At 39.9% G+C, this 17,686-nt stretch overlaps 1 protein-coding gene across 4 annotated transcripts in view; it reads left to right on the top strand.

Annotated features, from left to right (window-relative positions):
• The first annotated feature begins 2,536 nt into the window (after nucleotides 1-2,536).
• LOC109864156 (5-hydroxytryptamine receptor 2A-like) overlaps nucleotides 2,537-17,686 on the top strand; it is a 121,547-nt gene continuing 106,397 nt past the window's right edge. For all 4 annotated transcript variants that reach the window (XM_020445109.1, XM_020445110.1, XM_020445107.1 and 1 more), the window contains exons 1-2: nucleotides 2,537-2,780; nucleotides 8,172-8,365. The gene's annotated coding sequence lies outside the window, so the exon portion shown is untranslated. The remainder of the gene's footprint in view (nucleotides 2,781-8,171; nucleotides 8,366-17,686) is intronic.

Genomic DNA, 17,686 nt, shown 5'->3' with positions numbered 1-17,686 from the left:
TATTTAATATGACGGACTGAAAGAAAAAAGAAAAAAAAAGTAATTCGTTGCGTAAAAGCAATAAAAGTTTGACGTGGAACATTTGCGATTCATGTTTATGTTGTTTTCCTCTCTCGTTGCGATACGCTTTTCTCATGTAAATTTAGTGCATGAGCAAGTAATCGCGTCGACGCGCTGTTTTACACGCGACCGAGGGGTGTTGCGAGAGACAATTTCAATTTGAGACAAAATGAGAAAACATCTGATCTGCAGAAGAAAAAACAGAACGTAAAACAAATCTCTTGTTATATTTGATTTTATTGAATTTCCGTCGAAGAGAACGGGAAGGTGGGACACTCGCTAAAATAAAGCGGAAGAAAAGATTGCGAACCCCTGGCGCGCTAACGCGCACACGGGGAGTGTGTGTACTCCCGACCGCTTCTCTATCTATCGTTCTTCTTCTATTTCTATACTACGTTTAAAGGGCAGAATCGCCTGCGAGAGAACACGTATGATGAAGGGATAGTAAAAGGGCAGCGAAACGCAGAATTCTAAGAACTCAAAGCGAGCTTTTGGATTCCGAATAAGAGGAAGCAAAATAACGTCTGTTGGTTTTCGGGACAATGAATACGTGAGAGAAGAGTTGTTTTTGGGAGTCACGTTTTAAAACAGGTATATAACTTCGACGAAAAGTACACACACACACGCACACACACACGTGTCGCTATCATTTAGAACATATTTTTACCCGAATTCGTTTACTCGTTTTCTCTCGTATATTTTAAAACAAAACAAAATGTTTTGCGGAGATGTTTTAAACAGAGTGTTTACATTATTATATAATTTTAGTGCGCGAAAAGTTTGCAAATAAAAAATTTGCATATACGTAACAATGTAGCGCACGTTGTTTTTTTTTTGTTTTCAGAACGTAAATTCGTTCCGCGTAAATCTCTGATTGCGCGATTCTGCATTTTTTTAGCGCGAGATGTGGATGTTTCCCGTTATCGCGCGCTACTGATGAAACGACCCCGTTCGTTCTTTCTTAAATAGAAGATTTAAGAAGTTGTGAGAAAAGTTATATAACGTCGTCGCTTCGTTACGCACACTTTTATTCTTATCCATTGTCTTTCCGTTCACACGCAAAAAAAATCTTTAGCGCGCTCTACGTTTCGCACGCAAAATTTTCATCCGAGATACGAATTAGAGGAAATTCTCTTTTTGATAGTTTGATCATTTCGCGAACAGATAAGAACGACAAAATTACGGCGAATAAGCGGCACTGCGAAGAACAGATAGAAGACTAATTACTCGAGTGTCACGTCCGAATCAACGTAAAAATAATAGAGAGAGAGAGAGAGAGAGAGAGAGAGAGAGAGAGAGAAAAGAGACTTCAGCTTGAGATTTATTAACAATTTTAGAATAAGAGAGCAATTGCGTTCGTAACAAAGTATCTTCACTTTTGATGTGTACAAGTATATGTGAGATTGTTTTAAATCTTTCTATATTGAAAAAAGTATAATACAAATCTAATTTTACATCTACACGAGATGTGTACGTATATTATATATACATATATATGTAATATTATAAATTATTTTATATACGTATAAAAATAATGAATGTTTATTTTAATATCTCCTTAGAAATAACATCTGCGATATGTAATATGTGATGTATACGTATTAGTATTTAAATAGATTATTATTGGAATTTTTTATGTGTATATTTCTGTGTTTATATATATATAAGCTTAGTTTTCGTTCAAATCTCAAGAAAAAGAGTCACGTACGAATCTTTTTTCACTTCTCTTCGGTAAGCAAGAAAGAAAAACAGGGCAAAATAATGAAATTGTGAAAACTTAATCGCGCACTCACAACCATATCACGTAAATTGTCCTCACATAAAAATTTGTCTCTTCTCTTTCTTTCTCTCTCTCTCTCTCTTTCTCTTCTCTGTCTCTGTCTCTCAGTGTTATACGTTTATTATTTAAAACCCGATGATGCGTATCACGAAGAGAAACATCATTGGCGGCGAAAAACGAAACTTTGTCGGTTCGAAAATCGAGTCGTGTAGTACTCGTTGTCGTCGTCGTCGTTGTCGTCACGTAGCCGTGTGCTTGGTCGTCGGAGATCAGTGATTTCTCGCGCACGCGAGGGTGGCAAATCGAATCCCCGAGGACGTTCACGCGATCAGAAGAAGATGGAAAAGCGAGGAAAAGTCGAAGGGCCGCGCTCGCCCCGAGGGTATCGGAGAAACGAAGAGGTATAGGAAAAACCAGCCACGACGGGCTACGAAAGAGGGCTGGAGGGCCGGAGGAGGTCTCGGGCGACGTGTGCGAGCACAGGAGGGCCCAGGGTGGAACGTGAATCGGCGATGCAGAGACGAACGGGGGTGGTCGGATTGGCGCCTGCGTAATACCGACCGTATCTACTTGTCAGCCAAGCAGAGTTGCCACCACCCCTGGCAATCAGCCTCTCTCTCTCTCTCGCGCGCGCGGCGTCGCGCTACTCGATAACAAACTCTACCAGTACTGGCACGGTACTCCGGACCACCGGATCGCCCTTTCTCCGTCGCCACCATATCGGTAACGCTGAACGAACGAATGAGCGAAAAAAAAAAACACTCGCGATCTACGTTCGCGCGACAATTTTGCATCACACACGTTCGATAATTTGCACCTCGCACTTACGATCGCGCGCTAACTTTTTCTCTTTACTTTAACGCGAGGAAACAAGTGTGCGTCGGTAGATCCTCCGATTTTCGCGCTTCTTTACCTCCAAACAGAATTCTTCTAGATCATCGTGAGTCACGAGTTTTTTTTATAGTGAACATTAATTACGCGTCATCGATCGCGATCGTGATTATGATATCACGAAAACCGAGCCAAGTATCTTCGGAGTTCCACTTTTGTTTCCTCTCTTGCGCTCTTTCACCTAACCCCACGTTCCGCGATCCGTGGCCACATTGTCGAATCCTACACGTTCGCTTTCGAAAGTTGTTACGATTAATTTTTAAAAAAGCTGTTACGCCTCGCGCAATAATTTATAAAAAAAACATTTGCACGCGCAATGTTTGAGAGAAAGAGAGAGAGAGAGAGATAAAAAACGCACATATATCATTTCGATATCTGTGATTAAATAAAGAAAACAATTCGTTCGAGTGTCTATTCATTGGATGCGACATATATATATATATCTATTTGATGAACCTGGGGCGAAATTTCCTACGAGCTGGTTTCGCCGATGTCGATTAACGCAAACCGTGATTGACTGAGGGTCGGTTGTAGCAACGTTGCTTCAGGCCCTGACAACGGTTAAGTCAATTTTATCTCGTGCCCGTTCATATCGTAGATGAGACTATAATCTACAAAGGCACGGGCCAATCGTCAAGCCCGGGTTCTCCACGTCCGAGCTACGTGATTGATACAACTCGGGGTTCTCGTCTCCATTTATACGTTACAAAGAGATGAATGACGTTGGGGGGATCAGTGCACTTCGGAGAGAACGTCTTCAGTTATCAGTCTCTCTCGAGGCTGTATTCTACACACTTGCAAACAGTGGTGTGCGATCTATGATCTACGAAGGGATTTACGATTGGGAACTCCGACCGATTAATCGACCGGTTCAGGTGAAACTCGGAAACTTAACCTCGCAGCAAAAAAAAAAAAGACAGTCGGAGAAATTGTCCGTTCGCTTTGTGCGCTACCGGTTATGGTGTATATAACTTGTTGCTTTCGGGCAAACGAACGCGCGTTTAGCCACCGGATTGCAATTTCAGATGTTCGGGTCACGGAGCAGACCGCTCGCTTTTTGAAGAAGAATCTTTTTTTTCACCGTGCCGTCTCCTCTCCCATCTAACGTTCGGGCCACGGCGATAAAAAAAAAAAAAGCGAAACGGTCATTCGCGCTCGTTTGCCGCGTCCGAAAGCGAAGAGGATAAAGAAGGAAACGCGAAAGGAACGACGTACAGAGAAAGCTAGAAGCAGAAATATCGCAAAGGATATATAACAGAATCTCTTCTCTCTCTCTCTCTTTCCCGTTCTATTCGAACGATCGCGGGCGTCCTCGTTATTTGCAGCTTAGGACGGTAGCAGAACAAACACACCGCCGGTCTCGTGGACCATTTCTCCTTTATATTTACCGCCGCGATTATTCCACTTTCTCTCACCGATTGGTGGATTTTCGCACGACCTCTCTCGCGACCTCTTTGCGCGAGTTTTCGATCGCCGATCGCTTAATCGCCAACACGGATATCGAATAAATTGAAAAGTTTCCGATTCGTCTCCTTCGTAGTATTCGAAATCGTTTGATCGTCCGAACGCGAGAAATCGAATCGATCGTATATATGTCTCACCCGATCGAGATTATACCGCGGAAATGAAGTTGTTTCCTCTTGGATAATTTCCATACTCTGAACAACGTCGAGGACGTCAATCTTGAGTCTCTTTAAGCGATCGATATCGAGGAAAGAGGATGTCTCGAGATTCGCTTGAAAATGAGAGAAAAAAGAGAGAGAGAGAGAGAAAGTAAAAATCATATATAAAAGATTAGCGCATTGCTTCAAAAAAAAAAAAAAAAAAAAACATTAACAGTTAAAATTAACTATGAATTCTCACCGAGAATTAACTAATTGTAAGATGCGTCGTCGTCTTTCAGAATTGAAAAGCAAACAAGAAGAAAGAAACGAGAAAAATCATTTAGACCTTCGTTAGCTTAATTTTATGTTTTGAAGAAGAGAGGCGGAACTTTCTTTGCCATCTCGATTCCGCTCGCGTGTCTCAGCGCGTCTCGTTTTCAGTTCTTTCTCTCCTGTACGGAAAAAAAAAATTCGATTTTGCGGAACGACTCGGCGGGGGGTGACAAATTGAATTTTTCTCAGTTGTCTTCCACCGGCCTCGAGAGAGGACCAAAGTCCGTCGTTCTCGCGATGAAGGGCTTTATTTATTAAAAAGATCGAAGAGCCGCACACGAGCAAAAAGCCCGCACTCTCAAGTCTGACACTCGATTTCAAAAACGAGTCGCGATAAATTGATTGAGTAAACAGAAAACTTTCTTGTAGTTTTTCCACCTGTCTCGTTATCCCTCTCAGATTCTTGCAAGTGGCAAAAATTAACAATCATCGTGTTAGCCGAAGTGGACTTGCACTTTTTGACGTAAGACAGACGTGGCGGTGTCACGCATCCGGTAAACTGCCAATCAAACGCTCGTCGCGAGGATTAAATCGTATCGGTTCGACTCAGACAGACCGCGTAACCGCGGACCTTTTCGCTACTTAAAATTCTGCCGTCAATCGTGACCGCGTGGGTTTCTTAATAAGATTTTTGATCAAATGAGACGATCAAATAGTTACAAGTCGACGGCAATGAGATTCAATTGATATCTTTTTCGGATTTCGAAGCCTGTTGTGTTGTTTTCAAAACGTAAAAAGCTATTCTATCGGACTTTGGAGGTGATTTTATAATGCGCGCCGAGTTGATGTAAGAGCTTTCTTTCCAGCTTGTTCATAGAAAATGTTTTGTGAAAATTTTTAAGCGATTCAGATTTTCTATTTTTCTCTTTCTCTCCCCTTTTCTCTCCGTTTCTTCCTCTCTTTTTCTCTTTCCGTTTTCAACAAATAAGAATTGAATAAGACTTTTTTTTTTTCATCGAGTTCCGATTGTTCTGCGGATCGATTGAAAGCCGTGCTTCTACAATACTTTCAAGGTTCTGTCAGTAATAAATGAAACTCCTCTTTAATGGCGACTATGCCGCGAAATTAAGAAAAATAAGTGCTCAAGCGTCGCTTCGAGTACATCTCACTTCTAACTTTGCTCACGACGAAACTTTTGTCGGCCGCTTCTTGTGTCTCGGCGAACTGCGCGAGTTAAACAGTTACGAATTGCTTACACTCGACCCTGCCACTCGTATTTCTCCCGCGTCCCAAAATCCCGTCGCCGATTTGTTACGTTCTTTATTGCGAATGGATTTTGGAGAACAATAAAAAATTTCAAACGGTCACGTTCCTCGCCGGGTGAAACTAATTTTTTTTTTTTTATTATTATTATTTAGCACCTCACTTAAAGGGCGAACGCTCGAAAAAGTTAGAGAGAAAAATTGAGTAGTTTAGAAATTAAATTAAGCCCAAGTTCGTATACCATTAACGTTCTTTTTTTTTTTTTTTTTTTATCACTTTACTTAATTTTATCTTTTCTATCACCAAGAGTTTGAAACAATTATAATTAACTTTTTATCATTAACGCGCGATAATATATTACAAAGCACGGTTAAGTAGTTACAGATCGCTTATATCAAACCTCGGCTCTTTCTGACATCTTTTACTTTGCGCGCTTATAACGTAATATAAGTTTTTAATAAGTTATACACCGCTTCTTAATGCCATTGGAAATTACTTTTGCAACATTGGAATATGTTGTATCTTACGCGCGAGTTGTAAAATTATATTAATGATTGTTTTTCATAATCGAAAAATGTTTTACAATTTCTCAGCGTGAAGTAAGTGCTGCGAAGACGAATGATCTCTCTCTCTCTCTCTCTCTTTGTCTGAATTTTCTAAAAAAATATAAGAATTCTTCAAGTAGATTTAATTCGCATTCTTTCTCACCGAGAACTCGCCGCTGATTTGTGACGCTTTTCCAACCGCGAACATTCCGAAAAGCTATGAGGACTCAGGAATTACGGGTCTGTTCGAGTGAACCTAACGCGCGCGTATATATTCTTTTAACATCCCGATAGCGAGGATTCTTTCAGCAAGTTTCTGCTGAAAATTTCTCAACATTTCTGCACTCGATTTCTTAGAAAGTACCGAAACGTGTTTCGCAAAGTTAAAAATACAAGATCAGCCAACATGATCTTTCTTCTTCTTTTTATTTCAGATTTTCATGAATTCCGTCTTACATATCGAAGAAGAAAATGTAAAGTCAGTTGTCGACTATACAAGAACTTTATTTCTAATGTCTTTTCTTTTTTTTTTTTTTTAATTATTTGATACTGCAAATTCAAATCGTAAAGATCAATAATCATAAACATTGTGTGTTTTCTTTTTTTTCGCTCGTTTCATTTTACAAGAAAAAAATTTCTCAAAAAATTCTGACATCTAGTTATTAGAATCTTTATTCAGAATATATTATTCAGAATCTTTCTTTGTTACCTCTCGTATTTTAATTAATTTTTCGACGTCCCACATTTTTAGACAACTCTCTTCACGAAAGCATTTTTTCGTTTTTGTACTCTCATAGCCTATCTTCATTGCTTACTGGGCAGATTTCGAGACCTTGTTGCACAGTGGCGTCGATAGTTGGTTTCCTTTTAGAAGAGTCGATCGAGAATCGAGAACTCTCTCTCTGTTACGCGTTTTCTGTTTGTTTCTTTTCTCGAAAAAACGCCGGGTCCCGATAGTTTAATTTTCCATCTTGTGCTTTGCGCAACGTCGGCAATTTCCGAAAGGGTCGTTAACACAGTTCGTCTCTCTTCTTCTTTGTCCTCGCGCCGATAGAAGGGGAGTTATGATCATCTTATCGAGAGATAACTAACACACAATACTCTTTCAGAGCTATTAAGGTGAATGAATGTAGAGACGCACATACGGAGAAGAGCTCCATTAGAAATGGCTGACCTAGCGATTTTCGAAAGTCCGAGCGCACTCGTATTTTGCCCTTTCTCTCTCTCTCTCTCTCTCTCTCTTTTTCTCTTATTTTCTTCTCTCGTTCCGATATCGAGAGAGACAGAGAGAAAGAGAGAGACGACGACGACTAATTGGAAAGCCGACGCGAGGATTAAAGATTTCCCGGATCCACCCTTTTCTTTCGCGGCGACGACGGCGGTGAACGCTTAACTGAAATTACGTCAACTGGCGAGTGCGGTTGTACATTATCGATCGACGTAATTGGGTATTCGTTAGAAATAAATGGCCGCTAATGCGATTTCCGCTAGATATTTCTCTCTCTTTCTCTCCCTCCCTCTCTCTCTCTCTCTCTCTCTCTCTCTCTTTCTCCTTCATCGCCTCTGCTAATACACGCTCGTCCAAATCACATTGGACTAAAACGATGAAAACATCATAAACCCGATAGCGCACGCGAGTCCTTTCCCTCTTTCTAGTAGTAACGACCGGTCGGTTTAATCATTTACTCAATTCACTGCACCGGCAAGAGAGTGCCATCGCCACCGACTCTGTGACATATTATAACCAACATGTAGGAAAACCATCCGCTGAAAATCATTCTCGTGAAAATCGGGCACATTGTCGTCGTCGTCGTCGTCGTCGTCGTCGTCATCGTCTCTGCGGTAAACCAGCCGTCTCGCCATTATATCTTGGGGTGTCGTTATAACGAAGACAGTCTTGTGATAAGCTTCTAGCGCACGGTGGAACAAGTTGTGTCGTGGATCATCAGGTAGGTCTCCTTTATCTCCTCTCTTCCGAACCTCGTTCCGTGAAATTACAAAACTTATAACAGAGAGAAGAAGATATATAGGAACGTAATGGACACGTTCATTACGCGTTTCCAATTTTATAACTAATAGACACCGGAATTTCGCATCGCGCAGCGACGAATTAACGTACGAATGATTTTTACGACGATTTTAACGCACAGCGAATACTCCCGGTATTATATATTTTCAGTGTTCGATCTCTGCGCGCTGCAATGGCGGTTTTTGTGTAATTACCACGCGATGCGTATTGCATTTAATGTTGTTTGGATGTCAATGTCGTGCGAACGGGGGAGAAAGCAGCCAGTTTGGTAATTGTTGTTTACAACGTCGGTGCCGCGCATTATTGTGCAGCGGTGACAGCGTGCCGATTCGCAGCTCGGCGAGTATATGCGTGTGTGTTGCTCCGATGAGAAACGACGAATTTGATTAGCGAAGCGGAAGAGAAAATTGATCGAATGTCGGTCGTTAACTTACCTTTGCGCTTTAAAAAAAAAAAAAAAAAATCGACGATTCCCATTTCGCCGCTAGAATAAAAACCGCTCGATAAAACGTTATCGCGCGCTTACACAGACATTTCTGATCGATCCGAGATATATGAGCAACATTTTTCATGTAATTATCGCCAACGCAAACTACAAGTAGTATCTTTGTAGCAATTGATTTATTCTTTTTCACACACTATAACGCCGTGTTAGTTCCGCCGTGTTCGCGCTGCAGTCTTGATATTTCAATACACACAAAGCTTGTATATTAATCGCCACGCGAAATAAATAAATCCTGACCATCGTAAATGGACGATCGGCTTAAATCCCGGTTTACGCAAATATTCCCATTCAACTCACTTTGGCGAACAATGAAATAGGGCGCGCAACCGCGTCGTGATATATATTTTTCGGATTAAATTCGGCGAGATATGCGCCACAAATATTTGCTCGGCGTATGTGTTCTCGATGAGTAAATTCGGGAAAATTATGCGATTTATACACCGTGTTACGGTAAAGTCGCGTTATGATCGGAACGTTTCGCGATTAGAGACGGACCGCGGCAACGCGATCTCTCAATTCCCGTCGAGTTCGATATTTTAACGTTTTGTGGAGAGAGAAGTAGTTCTCTCGGTATCTTCTAATGTCAATATATATTATATATGTCGCAACTGCTCGACCCTATATATATATGTATAAGGTGTCGCACATGTATCTTTGCGAACGAATGTGGTTCTCGCAGCGATATGAAAGCCGACACATATATATATATATATATATATATATATATATCGTCCATCTAAATAGATTAACGGTCGGATCGTTTATATATATATATTAAATTATATTTGACTTTCTCTGCCGAATTCCCTCAGAGTGTTTCCTGTGCGCCGCAAGATCTCTCTATGTGCATTTATTAATAAATTGATAACAGTGTCGCACACAGATAAGCCAATAACTGACGCGACCTCGTTAAGTCTGAAGGTTTACGCTGCGTCCACATTTCTGCATTGATTCCTATCAATCTTGCGTTTGATCGTAAACAAACATTTGCATTTATATTGGCACAAATAATTAAATGTGTTTGAAAAGTGTATAAAAACATTTGCGCAATGAAATGAAAAGTAATGCACTTCTTGACACGGTGCGAGATACATAGATGTAATATCCATTGTGTGTGTGCGTGTGTGTGTATTTTTATAGAATCGTGTGTGTATCATTTTTATAGAAAAACTCGTGTAATATAAAGCTGCAAAAAAAGCGTAATAAAATGCGCGCATTCGACTTTTACATAAAATATACGAGTATGCCATTATACCGTGTAATAAATGATATACGCGTCACCGTTTACGTCAGCGTCGAAAAACATTTTTGACACGCGCGGCGCGAGAAACGCGCGACGCGAATTTTTGGAAACGCGGAAAATAAACTGCCCGAACCTTTTTCGCGCTTTGAAATCCAGTTTTTCCGCATGCAACGCGCTACAAATGTATCTCGCTTGAAGTATCTTCCGTGACACAGAAGTGCAAAGCTTATCCGTTTCCGGGCAGCTTTTGGTATTAATCTGACTAGGCATAAATCTCTCTCTCTCTCTCTCTCTCTAATCCACGTAACGCTGTAGAACGTGCTCTCGGGGTTACAACGACTACGGTTGCGTTGTTGTAACGGAGAAATACGAAACTTGTTGAATACACCGTATTCCGGAGAGGTCCGTAGTTGCAACTACCGGGAAGGACCCTAGCTCACAATTACCCATCCGCTTTTACAACCGGTCGATCGGCCCTGTAAAGTGGCCTTCCCTTTAAAACGGAGAAATCGAGCAATTCGCGAAGCGCGCCGACTAATTTGCATTTTAACCAGCTTGATTCCCGCGAGGAAGCTAATTGCATCGATTTTGTTTTTTTTTTTTTTTTAACGACGACTCGAAGACCGCGCTTTGCAAATTTTATTCTATCTTACAAGAAGTTTTATCTCGTGTTTTACATTTTCTCCCCGTCGTAAAGAAAATTATCCGCTATCGTGGGGGGTGTACGAGCGCTTGTAACAATTAATCGTTATCTCCTTGGCTTTTGTCGCTGTTAAAAGAGCGATATAGAGAGAGTAAGTAAAGTTTTCATCGCGCCCTTGCTATATATATATATGTATCTAGCTGCGGTGCGCAGCTAGGATACGCTATTAGCCGAATCGATTATCGATCTTAAATCACTCCGCCCGTCCTGCATACGTAAGACGTGGAATAATTCAAACGCGCCGGCTTATCGCGTTTGCAGAGACAGTCGGTTTTCAGTCGAGGGAACGAGGTCAAATGCGCGAAACTGGGAAAATTTTTCCGAAAATTTTGCCGCGATCTCCGTCGCACGTGACGCACGAATTTGACGCGAGACTACCACTACGGTTAGTCGACGTTTGCACAGACGCAAACGCTGTCGTTGAGCGACGATGAAATTACAGAGGCATTTCGTGACGCGCTGATGTTACAGACGCAGATAAAGACGGATATTCACCCTCGGCCGGGTCGCTCATTAATTTTCTTCTCGCGATGAGGGGTGCCTGTCGTCGAGCGCTTTTCGAAAATTACCGTTGAAAATATCAAAACTGAATATCGCGTCATTATCATGTGCCGCCGTCGGCGAGTTGCACACACCGTGTTACGTCATCGTTATTCCTCCAAGAGGTTAACACTCGCCCCGTTGATGGATGTTTATTTCGACGGTAGTGGTTGCGCGCCGCCGTTACCTCGCGCGTTAATTATCAGAGCTACGCCCTACATTTTGCCTCGCGGAAATAATACTCGGCAGCTCGTTTCCGGTTTCGTACGGAGTAAGAGAGAAAGAGAGAGAGAGAGAGAGCGTTCCCCGCTCCCTCTCTCCCTCCCCCCGGGGCTGGTTAGAAGCGCATCTCGTAACTTAATTAGCGGGAGGAACTCCGAGGTCTTTTTCCATCCGCCTCGATCATCTGCCGGATCTGGTGGATTGCACAAAGTGAGGCGTTCCGGCCGTAAATTGAATCCTCCGCGTATCCCGATTTCATTTCTATTTCTTGACAGGATAATTCGTGCTTCCTACGCGAAACATCGCGCGAACGCGCATCTACTTTACTACTGATTTTGCATTCCGCGCGCTATCGCCGCGGTTTTAAAAATGTTTACACGGAATAAGCGTGGGTGAGAGACACGGGAGAGACGCACGGTTTCGGATTAACATTATTAAAAAAAAAAAAAAAAATGTTAAATGCTTTATTTATTTCTATATATATGTATACATTTCGCCATCGTTGCGTTTTTTCCGTGTACCCTTCTGACGTGCGCGGGGGGGGGGGGCAAGCCTTTTATAAATAATATACTCTCTTGTGTCCTATATTATTATGCTGTTCGACTTTCATCCCCCGGCTATAAATCTCTCGAGAAGAACTCTACGTGACGCTCATGAATTAATTATTTTCAGTATATTCGGTCGCGCACACACATATACACACGAATTTATTCTACTGTCACGTGTGAATCGAATGGCATTTCTTTTTCCGCGCAAATCCAGTTTCTCTAAACGGAAAAGCCACTTCACCTTCTGTCTCTTTCGTACCTATTTGTACATTCTGATCCGGGATCGTCGGAACCCTCGGGTCACACTCGAACGTCCGTGCCCGCTTCGAACGACACAACGCCGTTCCGATCCAATTGAATATAACCGAATGGAAGAACGCGCGTCAGTGTAGCGACAGCCGGAGAGACGTTGTTTTCTCTCCGACGTAAACGTCCTCCATATCCTCCTCTATTTCGTGTAAAGCGATGTAAAGTATATACCACGACTTCCACAATTTAGTGTGAGATTTTTAATCTTGGGAAGAGCTCCGTGTTCTCTTCCGGCCGCTAACGCCAATAGAGAACATCGGTGAAACTTTATCAACCGTACAGCTCGGGAAATGGGGGTGCTCTCTGTGCCACCATTACTTACAATTCTCCGTTATTAATCGCTACGTCGGCGTTGCGTTATAATGCGTTCGGCTTGCTATTTAATTTGGCGAACGTTTAACCGATAATTACAAAGCGGTCATTTCGCGTAGATATCGGTTTCTACGTAATGCACGCGCTCTACTTCAACGAACGCGACCGTATTTTTCATTAAAACAAATGGCCGCGGCACTGTTATGTTTATATATGTATATTATATACGTATATATGTGTTACGCCAATATACACGTTTCTTGCGTTCGGGCGCAAATTAATTGTAAAAGAGAGCAGATGAAAACTGTGCATATTAATTAATTCTTTATTCAGCAATATTTATTTGAAGATATAGTATTTTCCACTCAGATATTCCCCGCGTCAAAGAAGAAAATGTAATATAAGCGATATCATTTCCATGCGGTATTATTCTATTATTTCATTTCTTTGAGATGACTTTGTTATTAATTCTTCTCTGTAACAAAAGAGAGATTTTCTTGAAAACTCGCAAATACCACAACAGCTCGATTACGCAACACTAAGAGAATGGAAAGTAATTTACTCATTAAGTAGATTATTATTCAGAATATTTTTTTTTTTCATTCATTGTGAAACATTTAAACAACGCACGATAAACTTTTAATCACATTTGAAATTGTTTGCGACACATCGTGCACGCATTCAAAAACGATCTTTAAAAATGCTCAGCGAATTTCTGTCGAACAATCGTTGTCTGTTTTTTTTTGTTGCGCGATAAAATAGATTTTATCACGCCAAGAAAAGCGCGCAAGATCACTTGTATTATACAAATCCGCCATATATAATCCACATGTTGGATTATTAACGCGCATCCATTCCGAGAATAGGTCGAGACGCTTTACATGTGTGGACAAGAATGGGAAAATACTATATATCCCATGCGTGGCGTTGGCTTCCGCGCTCTCACCCTCGCTTGTATATTCAAGATTGTCATCCGGAGCTTTATAGCTCGTCCGCAAATCATACGGGAATAGAGATCGCGCGCGCGCTCGGCACTATCGCCACTACAAATAGCAAAAATGGAAATGCAACACGACGACGTCAACACATGAATGGATCCATCCACAGAAGATATGTCTGAACGTACTCTTCCGGCGCGTTCCGACTTGTGAATTCGCAGTTAGATTTCCCGTAATGCCGTCGCGCATCATAATGCGCGGAAATCTCTAAAGCGCCGAAGGTAAAACTTCACCGCCGCGATCTCATTTTGCAATTCGCGACCGGTTTTCCCACGCTTCGCGACGCTGATATATTTCCCATCGATGTGTCAATTCTCACGCCTGAGACCGCGAGGTGAATGAAAATAAAGGTGCGTTTCAAAATGAAATCATTTTTTCCCATGTCGTCGATTCATCACGTATACGCATGAAAATTTCAAAGAAAATGCTTTCGAGTAATTAAAAAAAAATATGTATTGTGAGTAGATAGACTACACACACATTGTTGTATAGAAGTGTACATAATTAATAATTATACACTTTTCTTCTGAAAAAAGGAAAAAACAAGAAATAAATAAATTTGTTTCGAGCGACCGATGATTTACGAGATCGAATCCTTATGTGTTTAACAAAATACGTATGAAAAAGGACAAATCTTTTATTTTTAATGATTGTCAGAAACTCGTGTGAGATTGTTTTTTGACTCGCGTTGAAGCGTTTACGAAGCCGAGTTTTAAGTACGCAAGAGTATTAAGATATTATCGCGCTAATCTCATTCAAAAGTTTAATCCTACGCTATGGCAAAAGTACTCTCAGAAACTTGATTCACATGTCGTACACACAAAATACTTGAGACTCTATTTTATCAGCATTTTATTGGTATCAAAATTAATAGATACTTTTATTATGCACAAACAATCTGTAAACAATTTTATTTCTCTTTGCGATAAACTTTTATCAGCAATTGTCTATGCTTTGCACTGGACGGCAATCTGACAACATCGCGTGTCTAACCAAATGTCACTTTGCTTAGCAATCAAACAAAAATGGTAAAATAACTTCTCAATATTAATACAAAGGTCAATTTTAATAAAAGGAACAGTACTAAAAAAACAACGCTTTGTAACACTATGTAATTTAAATTAATTAATTAAATATAATTTTGAGTATGACAGAGGCAAAAAACTGTTGACAATAACAAACCTAGTTCCGATCACCTTGACTTTGATATACATTGTCAAAGACACTCTTCTAAGTAGTCTTCAAGTAGTTTGAGCCGTCGCTCATTGTTCATTGAAAAGTTATTCAAAAAAATATAATTACATAAACGATTGTTAAAACTCTACAAAAGTTTAGAATTTAGAAAAGTGTAAATCTTTGTGGAAACGCTTCGCGTGGAAAGTATATGCGTGGAGACAGGGTGTTCCGCCCTCTCTATATATACGAGGAAACTCTACTAAAAAAAACTAAACATATAGGTTTACGTTGAATCTCGCTTTGCGTGGAGTGTGTACGTGAGGAGGCAGGCTTCTTCTACGAGAGCGCTCTATTATCAAGAAACTAGACACACAGGTTTGGATTGAGCCTCGCTTTACGTAAAAAGTTGTAAACTTATGTGAAACCTTACCTCGGTTTTAGCCGTCGCTTGTTGTAGCAAAATTTTTTTAAGAGTTTTCAACTTCCCACGCAAAGCAAGGTTCAATCTAAACCTATGTGTCTAGTTTCTTGATAGTGAAGTCCCTCCGTAGGAGAAGCCTGCCTCTACGTACATACTTTCCACGTGAAACGAGGTTTATACTTTTCCAAATGTTCACATTGTATAATTTTTTTTCTGATAAATGTTCACTATAAGGAAAAATGCTCCGATTATCTTGACCTTCACAAATGTTGTTCAAATATATATGGTGTCGGAAAATAAGAGAGATTAGTTTGACAGCTAGAGTTTAATATCTTTTTCAATAGGTTTATATATAGAGTAACTCAGGTATATGAGCTACACCTGTCGTAAACTTAATTTATCAAATAGCATTTACAATGTTAAAGACAAATGAACTATATCAATAAAAACTTTATACTGTTCTTTATATACCATAAAAAAGTTTTGAATATAAAATTTTTATTCTTTAATCTTATATTAAAAGAAAACGTTAAAAAAACCTCTTCCATTTTGCCATATATCTCATAGAAGTGAGTTATACGGCCATGTATGAATAGGATATACGACTTATACAAAAATCCTAAACACTTTTTTCTTCTCAATAACATCTTCCAATATTTACTTGTATAAAACACATTAACATTATGCATTAACATTATGTATTATTAGTAAATAATAAATAAGAGCAGACAGAAATATGTGAGGAGAATGCTGAGATTAGCTCGCTAGATAAATGTGTAATACTGCGCATGCCCGCTCAGATAAAACCGCTGTAATATCTCACACGATATGCGCTTCGATAAAATTGTCGTATGTCCCAAACTGGCGAGACTTACATATAAGACAGCTAGCTGAGTAAAAAATACGAGATCTACGTGCTTGTAATTTGTTATACTCCATCTTTTATTATCCTTCTGTATATCGCAAGAAAACCACTAAACGTTTTATAAACCTTGTAGTAATCATTTTATGTATCCGTAAAAGATATCACACTAAATTGACAATGGTTTTGTTTATAGTAACAATAAAAAACTGAAATCATAGGACAATACTAATGTAACGTAAAGACATGTAATAAAGAAATTGCACAAAAATTATCTTTACTTTTTCTATTTTTTATCTATTTGGCATCAAAAAAGGTGCCCAAATCTCGGATTATTCTATATATAAATGCAAAAATGTTATAACAATATTTACATCATATGTACATACGATATTCAATGCAGTTTTAAACAACAAAATTTTATATATTAGCTTTTTATTTATATTAGAACACAACACGCCATCATTATTATGATTGTGCATACATATATATTTTTATACGTTTTTTGAAATTATCTCACTATATATATATATATATGACAAATATAACCACATAGTATCAAAGTCTCAAGTTTACAAATAGTCGAAAACTAATCAATATCGCGAAAAAGCGAGAACAATAAACATCGAGACAAATCGAGAGGATGAACTACGATTCGTAACATTTTATTGTACGACTAGAACAAAACAGGCGCACGCTACACGCGCGCCTTCGATGAACTATACAAATATAACCACGTAATACCGAACTGTCAAAGTTGCGACACAAATAACTGAAAAGCAATCAGCGTCGCGGAAAAGAGGCAACAATGCAAACGATATACCTACCGTGAGTGTATTTGAAATATTCGAGTTTAATGTTAACAAACATTTTTTTTACAGTAAAAAGATTAACACACGCTTTTTAGTAAAATATATCAAATTTGTTTTGTTTTGTTCACATCTGCTTGTGACAACGTTTTAGAGAAGAAATGAAATTACTATTGACAATGTGATTAACGTCAATAACAGTGACGTCAATGATGAAGATATCTTTCTGCAAAATAAATGCTATGACCGTGGCTCGATAATATATTGCTAGAATTTATTCAGCTCCGGTTCTAGCTTATATCAAAATAATGGTTTTACAGACTCGTGATTTGCTTATAAGTGACAAAAATTCATCGCTAAATCTCGTTTGGTGGAAAAAGAAAAACGTTCAATTGCGCCGCGTCGCGGCGGTTGAGCGCGAGCGGCGGTGATTAGTTTTTTATCAATTAACGATCCTGGCGCGCAATCTCGATGCGCTTTTTCCACGGATTTCACACTCCGCATCTATAACGAGATACATATCCGTTTGATCACCACCACCGACGACGACGTGGTCGAAAGCGGGAAATTATCGCTCGTAATTCGTGGTTGCG

The sequence above is a fragment of the Pseudomyrmex gracilis genome, unplaced genomic scaffold (genome assembly GCF_002006095.1).
Source record: "Pseudomyrmex gracilis isolate BER0280 unplaced genomic scaffold, ASM200609v1 scaffold_17, whole genome shotgun sequence".
NCBI lineage: Eukaryota > Metazoa > Arthropoda > Insecta > Hymenoptera > Formicidae > Pseudomyrmex > Pseudomyrmex gracilis.
Note: the sequence above shows the minus strand (reverse complement) of the source record. Positions and strands in the feature narration are given on the sequence as shown.